The 14,449-nt window shown below is 38.9% G+C and overlaps 1 protein-coding gene across 1 annotated transcript in view; it reads left to right on the plus strand.

Moving 5' to 3' along the window:
- Positions 1 to 14,449, plus strand: part of LOC120635765 (nucleolysin TIA-1) — a 92,591-nt gene that overhangs the window by 42,856 nt on the left and 35,286 nt on the right. The window lies entirely within an intron of this gene.

Below are 14,449 nucleotides of genomic sequence, written 5' to 3' on the forward strand. Positions count from 1 at the left end.
AGCGTACGAGCTGTGGAATTGTGGAATGCGCTTCCATTGAGCATACGACGATCCAAATCACTGGCGATATTTAAAAGAGCAGTTAAGGCCCATTATATTGTTAACGACTTTTAATAGTATGTATATATGTACTTACTCATTTATTGTATGTTAAAGTATTTAATTATGTAAGTGTTGTTATTATATATATTAGTTTATTTTTATATTTATTTATTTATTATATTATTTACTTTTTATCTATTTGTGCACACTAGTTTATGTATTGGCATGTAGTTATTTGCATGTATGTATTTTAATATTTGTACCACCAGCAGTCTATTCTCCTCTTCTTTTTTTTTTCCTAATTCTAAGGTTGCCTGGCAGAGATCGCTATTAAGCGATAAGGCCGCCTTTTGTATTACTACTTCTTTCGATGTTTCTGTTTTTGTTACATTTTAAATGTTGTGGTATACAAATAAAGAGTTTAATAAATAAATAATAAATAAATAATTATTTTCATTTGAAACAGTTTTATGGGTTCCGCAAACAAGGGTGCTGATCCTTATAGGGCGGGCATACTCGTAAAGATTTGCTCTCCGTCTGTCCATCTATCGATGATGTCGATATTCGTGAACGAGGTCTAGGTCTAGGTGTTCATCTGTATATTATAAGATCTATATATTATAAGTATTTATGTATAATATTCATAAAAATTATTCATCAGTCATCTCAGTACCCATAACACAAGCTACGCTTACTAGGGGCTAGATGGCGGTGTGTGTATTGTCGTAGTATACGTATTTATTTATTTTCACATCATCATCATCATCATATCAAGCGCGTCTTTTCGTGGGAGTTCAAAATTCCACGGTTGGTGCCGCTTGTGTCCAGTGGCTCCTGCGATGTCTGTCCACCTCGATGGAGGGCGAAAAACGCTGCGCTTACCAGTGCGGAGCTGCTATTCCAGCACCTCCCAACGTCCATCCGTTTTCCGACTATGTGCCCCGCCCCGCTATTTTGTACATATGACAATTCAATACAGAACCCTCCCTCTGAAAACCCAACACGTACTTACCGGTTTTTTATTTATAATTTGGAATGCGCTTCGCTAAGTCCGCTGCAGACCATTACACTAATCTCGGCTAATCCCTACAATAATTACGGCTGTCACATTACGTTGTGCCCCTTTGTATTTAGACTTACACTTTGGACAGTCGCGTCTCGCGGTGGATGCGACAGTCGCGTGTCACCGATACGCCGCGACGGCCTCGCTTTTAAACCACAGCTCTCACTGTTGTACCAGGGAAGTCGACAGAAATAGTTGCGACTCGTGGTAGATGGTCCCAGTAGATAGAGAAGATGCGTAGCCAGCGGCACGCGACTGTCAGATAGACAAACTGATTACATGTATGTCAAACAGAAGGACAGAGGGCAGAATTCAAAAATTCAAAATTCCTTTATTTCAAGTAGGCTTCTTTATAAGCACTTTTGAAACGTCATTTATGTATGTTTGTAGTGACTCTACCACCGGTTCGTAAAGCAGATTCTACCGAGAGGAGACGGCAATAAAATCAGTAGTTGCTCTTTTCCAACACCAACATTTACAATCATTTTTCTATCTTGCGGAAAATTAGAGCGAAGTTGGCTGCTTCCAATATACCATGTCATTAAAAATACATCAATTTTATAGTAACGTCACTGTCCTACAAGTTTTTTAAAACATTCTTTACATACAGAAAGCAGAATTTATTAAAAAATATTTTTTTTTGCTTAAAAATATTTTTTCGGTATGACCTCAAGTCCGCTGCAAATCATTACAGTAATCCCAGAAACCTCTACTTAAATTAATGATGTCCGAATTGTGCCCCTTTGTGTTTAGACTTAAACTTCAGACAGTCGCGTTGCCTGGATGCGACAGTTGCGCAATGCGTCGCGACTGCCGCATATAAATTCATGTACAAACATCCCAGTCCATATTTTACTTTGACTTTAGAATTATAGGCAAATTCAGGCTTTTACACAACGCAATTAAGATCCATTTTACTCCGTTTCAAGTATTTCCATACTCGAAAACGTCCTCGAAAAAAGTTAGTGTTTTATTTTTTGTGCCTATGTAATTAAATAAACCGGAGGAATCTATATATATCAACACAGCTCGGTTAAGGTGACATATATTTAAAGTTGTAAGTGTACCGCGGGCCTTTAAAGGTTGGGAGCGCCTGGCCTAATATATGAACGGTTGAAACTTCAACCATTGCTTAAAGATTTGAATTTATAATAAGGTCAAATTGGGTTGCAGGGCAGTTCCGAGTTTTGGGACACTTGGATCGATAAAGTCGCGTTGCTGTTACAAAGTTTTCGCAGTCCGTTGCGTCTATCGTCTAGCGTGTCTCAACGAAACATATGATTCGATTGAGATGAGGGTTCGATTTTGTTTTATTCCACCACAAGTTAGCCCTTGACCGCAACCTCACCTGGTGGTAAGAGATAACCCATACCGGACGATTGGCGCAGTCAGCAGCGACTCTGCTTTCTGTGTCCAAGGCCGTGTGTTATGGGAATCCCATAACTGGAAAATGTTTGTGCGATGAACATAAATATTTTCAGTGTCTGGGTGTTTATCTGTATATTCAAGGTATTTAAGTAAATCTATCTATCTATATAGATAAATAACGTGAAAAAATATATAAAAGAGAAAGTGTGTGGGTATGTTCCGTATAGGCTCCGAAACGGCTGGACCTATTTCAATGAAACTTTCAGGGAAACTCCGGATTAACCTGGCGAGTAATGCTGCAAAGTTTGGTGACGATCGGAGCACTCCTATTTTTGAACTGTCAAATTGTCAAATACAGCTTTTATTTTATTATATTATGAGACTTAAATTAAAAATTTAATGATGTAAGTTTATTGTTTAAATAAAATAAAGCAAAATCTAGCCCGGCGAATCGGGCTGGGTACGCTAGTTATTCATAAAAATATAGGTATCAGTAGGTAGATTTCCTCCAATCTATGCATCGAATCCAAAGCTAAAACTGCTGGCATCCTCAACAAAGTTAAGCGCTACTTCACGCCGGAACAGCTTTTAACCCTAGCTCAAGTCCGGCCATGCATGGAGTACTGCAGCCATTTATGGGATGGCTCTGCCAAGTACCAGCTCGATGCTTTGGATTCGGTGGATCGTCGTGCAAGGAGACTCATTGGCAACGACCTTGTAAACTTAAAAGTCTTGAACACCGGCGCAAGGTTGCCTGTCTAGCTGTATTCTACAAGACACAGGGCTCAGGAGCTATTCGATTTGGTTAAACCATCTCCTTTCTACCATCAAACTGCGAGGTACCGAAAGAATCTGCACCGTAACGTTGTTGAAATACCATTAACACGTACGAAGCGTTTTGCTTCTTCCTTTCTGATCCGCACCGCAAAGGCCTGGAATGCCCTCCGATCTTCCGTCTTCTCCGATACCTATAATCTGGGTACCTTCAAATCAAGAGTGAAGGCTGCATCACCACTTACCATCAGGCTACGCTTACTTTGGGGCTAGATGGCGTTGTGATTATTGTAGTAGTATATTTATTTATTTATACCCCTAGTGGATTTCTACGTGACATCGTGCCACGTCATGTGTCACGTGCCACATCTTTGCCTGTAGGGTAAGCTGCGGTAAGTAGGTACGGCCGAAGCCCACCAGACCAGACCAGAGAAAATTCAGGAATTGTAAATACCCAGTTGAATAAATGATACACTCTACGCACGTCTCGCTCACAAGGGCATCCTCAGGAGACGTTGACTTTACCATGAATAAGGTTAAGGTTTACAATTATTCCTGCTTTTCGCCGAGTATAGTAAATAAAGCTTAAATATCATAATAATATTAATCAGTGAATTCCGCAAAGTAACGCCTGCTGCTTTCTCATAAAAACTTTGGGGTGCAATAAAAAAAAACAATTCCATTGTTTTAAAAGTTGGCATTTAAGGCTTATGATATTTACGCACGCATTAAGCGTACGTACTGCTGTATTAGAAGACTAAAGTCTTCGAACAGTGCGTGTTGCCAGTGATGACTCACGGATCGGAACGTGGGCGCTTACTGTGGGCCTCATAAGAAGGCTTAGTCACTCAGCGGGCGATGGGCAATACTGGGAGTATCTCTACGTGATCAAGTCAGGAATGAGGAGATCCGTAGAAGAACCAGAGTTACTGACATAGCTCAGCGAGTCGCAAAGCTGAAGTGGAAATGGGCGGGGCACATAGCTCGGAGAACCGATGGACGTTGGGGTTCTTACTTTATAGACCTCAAAATCACGACATGCATTATCTAATCGGGTGTATTTTAAAAGTAGATAATAGGAAATAATAAATGTATACTAATATTATGTTATATAATATAACATAATCGCCTTATTTAAATTTTTTAACATAATTTCATAATTCAAAATTTCATGACAAAACAATTGGCTGAGCAATTATTTAATATTAAAATTGATTTCTTCACGATCTTTTATGGTAACTAATTATTCTGACATCTGATATATATTTCTACTAACACTAATTAGAATCCTGAAATTGTGTATTTGTTATAGTTATAAGGGTCAAACTGTTTGTTATTGCAATGCCCCGACAGGGCCTCATGACTATGTAAAGGCATGGATGGATCCAAGATAAATAAATAAAATAATTGGGTTCCAAGGTGCTGGAATGGCGACCCCGCACTTACCTGTGCGGGGTCGCCATTCCAGCACCCGCAGCGTTGGTCGCCCCCCAACGAAGTGGACAGACGACATATAACGAGTCGCTGGGTGCCGCTGGAGACAAGCGGTCCAGGACAGTGGATTTTGGAACTCCCTACAATATATATGTCCAGCAGTGGACTTCAACCAGTTGGAGTGATATTAATCAATTTGCCACCAAACTAGCTGTTACCCCCAACTTCTAGCCCGTTTTTTTCTAATTAAGAAATGATTTTAAACTAATATTCACGTGGTTATGCAACATTTCTTAAATATAGTTCAACGGGTACTTACCACGATAAAGTTATGGGACGGGACTGCAGAGGTACGAAATGTCAAGTAAAAAAAAAATTTATATACGACTACATCAATACACACATCGCCATCTAGCCCCAAAGTAAGCGTAGCTTGTGTTATGGGTACCAAGATTACTGATGATTTATATACAAAAATACTTATAATATACAGATAAACACCCAAAAGAGAAAAACATTCATGTTCACCAACATTTTTCTAGTTGTGGGACGCCACATCTATACATTTATAATGTAAAATAAATAAATATACTACGACAATACACACATCGCCATCTAGCCCCAAAGTTGTAGCTTGTGTTATGGGCGTGCACGGGGTTTTTGACCAGCGTATGCATAAAGAAGCAAGATGCCATAAAAGGGGAAAATCGTTCGTATTTATGAGTTAAACAAAAATTTTAGGGTAGGCATTGCTTTTGTGCATGTATGAAGTGCACGCCACTGGTTATGGGTGCTAACGTTAATTATGAATAAACTATTTATAATATACAGATAAGATAAACACCCAGACAATGAAAAATATTCACATTCACAGCAACATTTTTCCAGTTGTGGGAAGCCTTTGGACTCAGAAAGGGTCGCTGCCCACTGCGCCAATCGGCTGTTTTTGTAAGATTGTTTCTGATTAAAATCCCTTATTATACATTATAGCCCTTTGTTTTAAAACGTCTTTATTAACTCCGGCCCTTGCTGTCCCGGATCGTAAAAACTTTGGGGGTACAATAACAGAACAATTTTATTGTATGAAAAGTTAGCATTTATTTCTAAGCCTCTTTTCAGTTCAAATTGTGCGAGACTCTTTGTCTTGGGGGAAACTTCCACCGCGTTTACCCGCCAGTGAAGCCTTACCCCGGAGCTATTTGGTAATATGGATTAAAGGTAAAAGTTAAAACAAGTGGGTAATTAAAAAAAAATCCATGAATGCGGTACGTATAGAATATTTAAACAATAAATTATTCCAATATTTAAATGAATTAGAATTATGATTATCTACATCTTTACTTATAATAAATTGTATCTGAAGATTTCTGTACATTAAATATTACACATCGCCATCTAGTCCCAAAGTAAGCGTAACTTGTGTTATGGGTACTTAGATAACTGATGAATAATTTTAAGAATAATGTACATATATTTCGTCGTCATCACACAAATATTGTCCAGTTGTGGACAGTGGACCAGTTGTGGGAATCGAATCCACGGCTTTAGACTCAGAAAGCAGGGCCGCTGCCCACTGCGCCAATCGGCCGTCGGAAAAATACATTAGTTAGAAAAACTCGGTAACTGTTAACCGACGAAAACAGTCACCAGATAAAAAGTACTCTTATATGTGTTACAATTAATATTTCATAGAAGCTGTGTAAAGAGCGTTGCGGTGACAGCCCAATGGGTACGACCCCGACTTCACTTTCGGGGGGAGTTCGAATCACGACACGCACTTTTAACTTTTTTAAGTTTCTAAGTTTTTTTTATTTTATTTATTAACGATAGGCCAGCGTTTGAAGACAATCATGCCCGTTAGAAAGCAATGATGAGGTCTAGGTTGGAGCACGCTTGCCTAGAAGAAGCCTATTCACTCAAGCCTTGAAGGTACTCAAATTATACGTGGCAGGAAACACAGTTGCCGGGAGGGCGTTCCACATCTTAGCGGCACGTATCAGAAACGTGGATAAAAAACGTTTCGTACGTGTTGATGGAATATCAACCACATAAAGAAGCCACCGCTCACGGTGTGTCGCTGTTCTGTGGTAGAACGGGGATGGAGGAACAAGACTGTGAAGTTCCTGAGCACACTCACCGAAGTATATCCGGTAAAAAACCGATAAACAGGCAACATTGAGTCGGTGCTGGAGACTATGTAGTTTCGTTCAGTTGCGTTGAAAGCAATTGAAATATCACTTGCTACAACGGTGAAGGAAAACATCGTGAGGAAACCTGCATACCTGAGAGTTCTCCATAATGTTCTTAAAAGTGTGTGGAGTCCACCAATCCGCACTGGGCCAGCGTGGTGGACTACGGCCTGAACCCCTTCTCTTTGTAGGAGGAACCCCGTGCCCTGTAGTGGACCGGTAATCGGGTTGATAGGATGAGCAAAGAGCTATGCGAAATCACAGACAAAAAATTCAATTTTATTGTATATATTTTTTGCATTACGAGTTGAAAAATGCCTTCTCAAGGGAAATTCCGAATTGTCAATTCTGTGCGTAAATTGTTTGTGATGCTATGGGAATACGCGTCGATTTTACCAATATCAACTTTTTTATCGGCGAGGTAAAGTTGATTTTTCTTTAAAAAAATATGTTTATTCACGCGAGTGATTACATAATCAAATAACTGGACAGTGGCGTGCACTTCGTATATGCACAAAAGCATTGCCTACCCTAATTTTTATCTGGAACGTGTACAAGATGAGCCTTTTGCCATTTTAGTAGTAGTAGAGTTATTTGTGACAGAGCTCGCCCCGGGAAGTGCCTCCATGGTTATATCTGTCACCAAGCAGGATTCCTGTTTACCGTTCTGAAGGATGTGGTTACGGGTGTAATTTTTTTATTCGACTACTAGTCAGCACTTGACTGTAATCTCACCTGGTGGTAAGTGATGATGTAGTCTAAGATGGTAGCGGGCTAACCTGTTATTAGTAGTAGTTAGTATGTAGTCATACCCCTAATCGGTTTCTCGGAACACTAAATCGCTTAGTGGCACGTCTTTTCGTCAAAGCGTCCCACCAGACCAGATCCAAGAAAATTCAGAAATTAAAAATTCCTAAAATGCCCCTGCCCGGAATCGAATCTGGGACCTCTCGCTTAAAATCACAGCGCTCACCGTTGCGCCATGGAGGTCGTCAAATACAGGAACATAAAGGTAAAAACGTATTTTTTTACACAGTTGAAGCAATATAAATTAATTCTATTCTAACACCTACGCCGGAAGCTGCGTGGCGCGTCATTAATTACAACGAAAAACTTATTAAAAATGCGATCTCATCTTACGACGACCGATTCCGAAAAATCAAAGATATGAAAATGATTTTTAAAAACTAGTTTTGATTGAAATAACGCCTTACGAAATCGAATAGCACGATCAGACGGGCGATGAATTGTGGATGAAAGTTTGTGAGGGAAAAGTTTACTTATCAGAAATTGTACGCGAAATAAGTCGCGGAGAATCGCTAGTTCTCACAATAAAGCAGAAGGGCATTTTTTTATTTGTGTGAATGCGGTTATCACTGAAACTTGAAACTACCAGCCGGAGTGGAAGGGACGAGATGAGCTATGATATCACGTTATTAAATATTTAACATCATCATCACATTAACGTATTAGCGGCCCACTGCAGAGCACGTTTCTCCTCCCACAATGAGAAGAGGTTAAGGCCGTAGTCCACCACGCTGGCCCAGTGCGGAGTGGTGGACTCGACATACCAAAGTCAAAGTCAAAGTCAAATATTTCTTTATTCAAATAGATGGCACTTTTGATGCGTTATTATATACAAAATGTGTACATAGCAGTGAGTAGTGATGGCGATAACTACAATGGTACACTTAAAACTAAAGCTACGAGGGTTCCAATCGCACCCTGGTTTAAGAAGTTCTTTTTGTTATCACCATCTCACATTGTCATCAGAAAATATTTAAGAAGCAACCTGGTTAGAGCAATTGTTTACACCCAAGCTTTTTTATCGTTTACGTAATCCTTTATACTATAATAGGACTTTTCTATAAGCTTTCGCTTAATACAAACTTTGAACTTCTTTAGTGACATCCCCAAGACCTTTGAGAAACATGTGTGGAACTCTCAGGCATGTATTCCTTCACCGTTGGAACAAGTGATATTTTACTTTAAACGCAGATATGAATGGGGTTCGAACTCGGCCCCCCGAAAGTGAAGTCGAGCTCTCCTACCCAATACGCTATTACCGCTTAATTAAATAATTAGTTTATTTAATTACGTGATATCATAGCTCAAACATTTACTAACCTATGTTAAATTAATTTATTTTCCGTTTTAATTTTATATCAACACTTTTCTTTGTATAGTATTGCAGGTATTCAGGTTTAAATTTTGCTTTGTTATTTGATTAGCTTTTAGTTTATTTTAATTAAGCATGCTGTGGTCATTTCTAGAAGGTTTCGATCTCCTGTCTTTCTCTTTTATTTATGTTATTCTCATAACAACGTCATTGATTGTTAAAAATCTCTCTGCTGTGCATTTTTTTTAAATAATTGTCGATAAGCTGATGACCCACCAGACGGTACGCAGGAACCATTGACTATGAATACAGCAATACTTCGCGCGGTATGCAAGGAAAACGTCCTTCAAAGTGTCGCCCTGTGTCCATCAACCTGATGCGTATTTGTTAATGCTCATGTAGAAACCAGTTAAACCCAAAGCCATACCCATAGCCAAGCAAAACACACATCCACACTCACTGCCACACCCACAGCCACCGCCACACCCTCGGCCACACCCACCGCCACACCCACAGTCATGCTCAATCCAACTGTTGCACACAGAGCCACACCCACAGCCACACCCACAGTCATGCTCACTCCCACTGCTGCACACAGAGCCACACCCATAGTTACACCCATTGCAACATCCACAGCCACAACCACTACACAGACCCATCCACATACACTCCCACTATGTCACCCACTACTAGACCTACTGCACACCCACAGCCATACCCACTCCCTCACCCACCGCCACATCCACAGTCATGCTCACTCCCACCGCTGCACACAGAGCCACACACATATTCACACCCACTCCCACTGCAACATCCACAGCCACAACCAATGCACAGACCCATCTACATCCACTCCCACGGTCAAACCCACTACTAGACCTACTGCACACCCACAGACACACTCACAGCCACAGTCACAACCACAGCCTCACCCACCGCCACACCCACAGTCAAGCTCACTCCCACTGCTGCACACAGAGCCACACCCATAGTCACACCCATTGCCACACCCACTCCAACTGCAACATCCACAGCCACAACCACTGCACAGCCATATCCCCATCCACAGCCACACCAATAGCCACTCCCACAGCAAGTCCCACTGCCACTGAATACTTTACGATTGTCAATTAATGACAATGGCGTTCTTTTACATCGTCTTATAAGCTATGTACAATTTTTTGTTTTTATTTATTAAGTTTATTTAGATAGCATTTAAAACTCTTCACTTAAAATAAATCCCTTTTTTTATTCAAATGTAAACTAGTGTTCACATCTACAATATCAATAAAAAGCTGATAATATTTTAAATGAGTTTATTTATGAATTTTTACTATTTTATTTAGGCATATTATCACGTTTTTATAAATTCGAATTTAGTAACATATGCATTAGATATATAAGTAGATAAAGATACATACGTAGAAAAAGTGCTGAGTTTTAATTGTGTGCAATGATTCCAAAATACAGTTAATTTAAGTATGTTTTTTTAAACCAAAAATGAACTTATCTCCGTAACTATTCAGTCATGTACGCACATGCTACATGCACGTATACACGGCACTTATCAGGCGACACGGCGTAATCGTGTTTCCAGGTCAACCCGCGTCTCACGTGTATACATAATGCATTAACAATTTACATACACGCCTCGGCCACTAACGAGAACCCAGGTCGTGCCACACGTCACTACCGCGGGAAGTTGCGAGTTAGTTGCGAGTTTGTTGCGTGTTTTTACCAGACTACGCGAGAGTAAAGAGTTAAAATCTTTAAACTATATGAATGTTATTTTTTATTCCTCTACAGTCTACATGTTAGCCATTGATTGCAATGTTATCAAATTCATATATTTCAAGTAAGCCATTTCGTTTATCCATAAGCACGTTTGATACGTCAAGTCTGTCTGTTAGTAGTGACTACCACCGGTTCGGAATGCAGATTCTACCGAGAAGAAGCCGGCAAGAAACTCAGCAGTTGCTCTTTTCCAACATCAACTATTTACATTTTACATTTTAACATTCATTTTTTTACCTTGTGAGAGCGGAGCCGGATGCTTCCAAGCCACCGTTCCGTAAAGTATCTGATGAAGATGCCGTTTAGAATGGTTGAAGGCTAACAGGTTAGAGATATGACAGTCATATGAAAGCCGGTTGGCGCAATGGTTAGCGACCCTGCTTTATGCGTCCAAGGCCGTGGGTTCTATTCCCACAACTGAAAAATGTTTGAATGAAAAACATGAATGTTTTTCAGTGTCTGGGTGTTTATCTGTATAAGTATTTATATGTATTATATTCATAAAAATATTCATCAGCTATCTTAGTAACCATAACACAAGCTACGCTTACTTTGGGGTTAGATGGCGATGTGTGTACCGTTGTAGTATAAAAATTATTTATATGTAAACCCGTACCCCTATGATAACGTAGAAATACGGGTTTAATATTGTGAAAACCCATTATTGCCGATTTTAATAACTTGGTTTTCGTTGGCTGCCACAGCGTGACAACTTTTTAATCTCAACCTCTCGTAGGGTACATTACAGAAGTTTCACTTCTTGTGAATTGCAAAGGATTTTTTTTTCAAACATTAACTTATCTTAATAACTATTCAGTCATGTACGCACATGCTATATGCACGTATACACGGCACTTATCAGCGACACGGCGTAATCGTGTTTCCAGGTCAACCCGCGTCTCACGTGTATACATAATGCATTAACAATTTACATACACGCCTCGGCCACTAACGAGCACCCAGGTCGGGCCACACTATCGGGAAGTAGCGAAGTAGTTGCGAGTTTGTTGCGCGTTTTGAGCGTTTTACACCTACTACGGAAGAGTTATGTGTTTAACATTCTATGTATATATAGATGTTTGTGAAGCCGATTTTAATAATACAAAATAAAAAAAAATCTGTATTTGGAAAAGCTATGTTTCTTAAAAAACAATGTTTCTTAAAATATTGACCATAATATTGATTGACGGCCGACTGGCGCAGTTGGCAGCGACCCTGCTTTCTGCGTCCAAGGCCGTGGGGTTCGATTCCCACAACTGGAAAATATTTGTGTAATGAACATGAATGTTTTTCAGAGTCTAGGTGTTCATCTGTACATTATAAGTATTTATGTATATTATTCATAAAAATATTAATCAGCTATCTTAGTACCCATAACACAAGCTTCGCTTGCTTTGGGACTAGATGGCGGTGTGTGAATCGTACCCACGGCCTTGGACTCAGAAAGCAGGGTCGCTGCCCACTGCGCCAATCAGCCGTCAATATAGTAGCTTCATAGCCGTAAGTATAATAGAATTACGCTATTTCCAGCCTTAGTGCTATATACATAAAGGTCAATAGAGTTTACAAGCTCTAAAAATCACAAACTTCTGTCTAGATTCGACCCGAGAAATGCTTTACCATAAATAAATCTAATCACGAAGGCGTTGTAGTCCAAGAGACCGCCGTATAAAGATTTATGTGATTTATTCATATTTTTTACTTGCCTTATCATGTAAACAATCTTTTCATTTACTTTAGTGTTAGTTACGTTTTAAATACACAAAAAATAAAAAAAAACAGTCAAATATAAAATCTCTGTTATTTATTTTCTGTATTTAAAACATAATCTCCCAAACGTAAATATAGATTTTCATTGAACACGTAGTTCATTCTTAATTTTTAGAATGAATACTTGGATCCATAGGAGAAGAGTTCTTTTAACTTTGTAAGCATTAAAATTTTATTATTATTCTATTTTGTATTTTTTACTTTATGTAAACTTCGCCTTTTGCCTTTAATAAAAACTGTATTATAACTATAACTTTTTTGATATTTAAAGTATCATTGGTCCTTCCTGTGGATGCAAGATACATTGCATGTTTCTTTGTCAATATCAGTGCAAATGTAAAAAAAATATATACAACATCACATTAGTACATACAAAAGGTAATTTTTCCGTGATAAATAATAGCTTTTGTGCTATTCCGGACTAAAATCTATCTCTGTGCTAAATTTTTTCCAGGTCGGTTCAGCCGCTCTGGCATGACTGAGCGACAAACATCCATCGAAACTCATTTATAAAATAAGTACAGATATAACTTTGTGGAAAAGCAGCCTGTCCCATTATCTTCATTATCGTGACTTAAATACCGGTATTATTAACCGTTGCCTCTTGGACTATAACTCCGGATCCGGCCAAACTCCGGTTCGATTCCCCGTCCGTGCAATCAACGCGATTAATTAGTGTTTGCTCTTTTCGCATAATTTATTCTCAATTGTGCGGAAAAAGGGGGAGCGTTTTCCGCATTTTGCCTAATTTCCGAGTTTATTCATTTGTAAAGAAGTAATTCTTTGGTCTAGTATTCAAACACAAAACACAGCAAAATCTTTGTGGATGTCACTGCGTAATTTTTATGAAAACTTTTTTCATTTTTATGATCAAGAATACTTTAATAACCCTATCGTCATATAAATTCATCATTTTAAACGGCTGATTGGCGCTGTTTGCAGCGACCCTAATTTCTAAGTCCAAGGCCGTGGGATCGATTCCCACTACTGGGAAAATGTTTGTGTGATGACCATAAATGTATTTCAGTGTCTGGTTGTTTTTGTTCTTAGTATTTATGTTTTTTATTCATAAAAATATTCATCAGTCATCTCAGTACCCATAACACAAGCTACGCTTATTTTGGGGCTTGATGGCGATGTGTGTATTGTCGTAGTATATTTATTTATTATTCATTTCATTCTTTATATAATTGCTATACTCCTGAGAGGTTATGCCGTACCATCTTAGACTGCATCATCACTTACCATCAGGTGAGATTGTAGGCTATCTTATAGTGTAATAGAAAAACGGTATGTTCTATTGCACTTGAATATGTACGGAGTACTTATTCATGACGTGACGCGGCACTAAAGTACGTCTCATTTTTTAAGTTACGTCAGGGGGAAATGCTGAGAGTAAATTTTTTCTATGCGCACACCGTCACAAAAAACCGACACCCTGAAGTTAGCTGTAGACAACATTTTAGTTTTTCAAACAAAACAAGACAGTGTACACTTTCAATTGGCAGCGCCAAGCCGGTCGCTAGTAACGACTGAGCGACGCGATGGCTCGCAGTACAGAATTACCTACACTGGATTTATTAGTGTACTACCTGCTGTATGCTGTATTGCTTTTTAATGGTTAATATATTATATTGTATATATTTAAACTTATGAGAGTTTAGAGGAATGTGCAGCGTCCAAATAAACTCATGTGAGTTTCAGGATGCGAAGAATAATAATTTTAGTAGAATGTGTAATAAAAAAATAAAAAAATAAAAAAATAAAATAATAAAAAGTCTTTTTATTAAAATTGTCAAAGTCTGCGGGCTCATTCCGGTGATTTAATATATTTAGATAATAAAGAAGCATAACTTCTAACGTGTGTACATAAGTACACAAACATTTTACTTTTTA

The sequence above is a fragment of the Pararge aegeria genome, chromosome 27 (assembly GCF_905163445.1).
Source record: "Pararge aegeria chromosome 27, ilParAegt1.1, whole genome shotgun sequence".
Lineage (NCBI taxonomy): Eukaryota > Metazoa > Arthropoda > Insecta > Lepidoptera > Nymphalidae > Pararge > Pararge aegeria.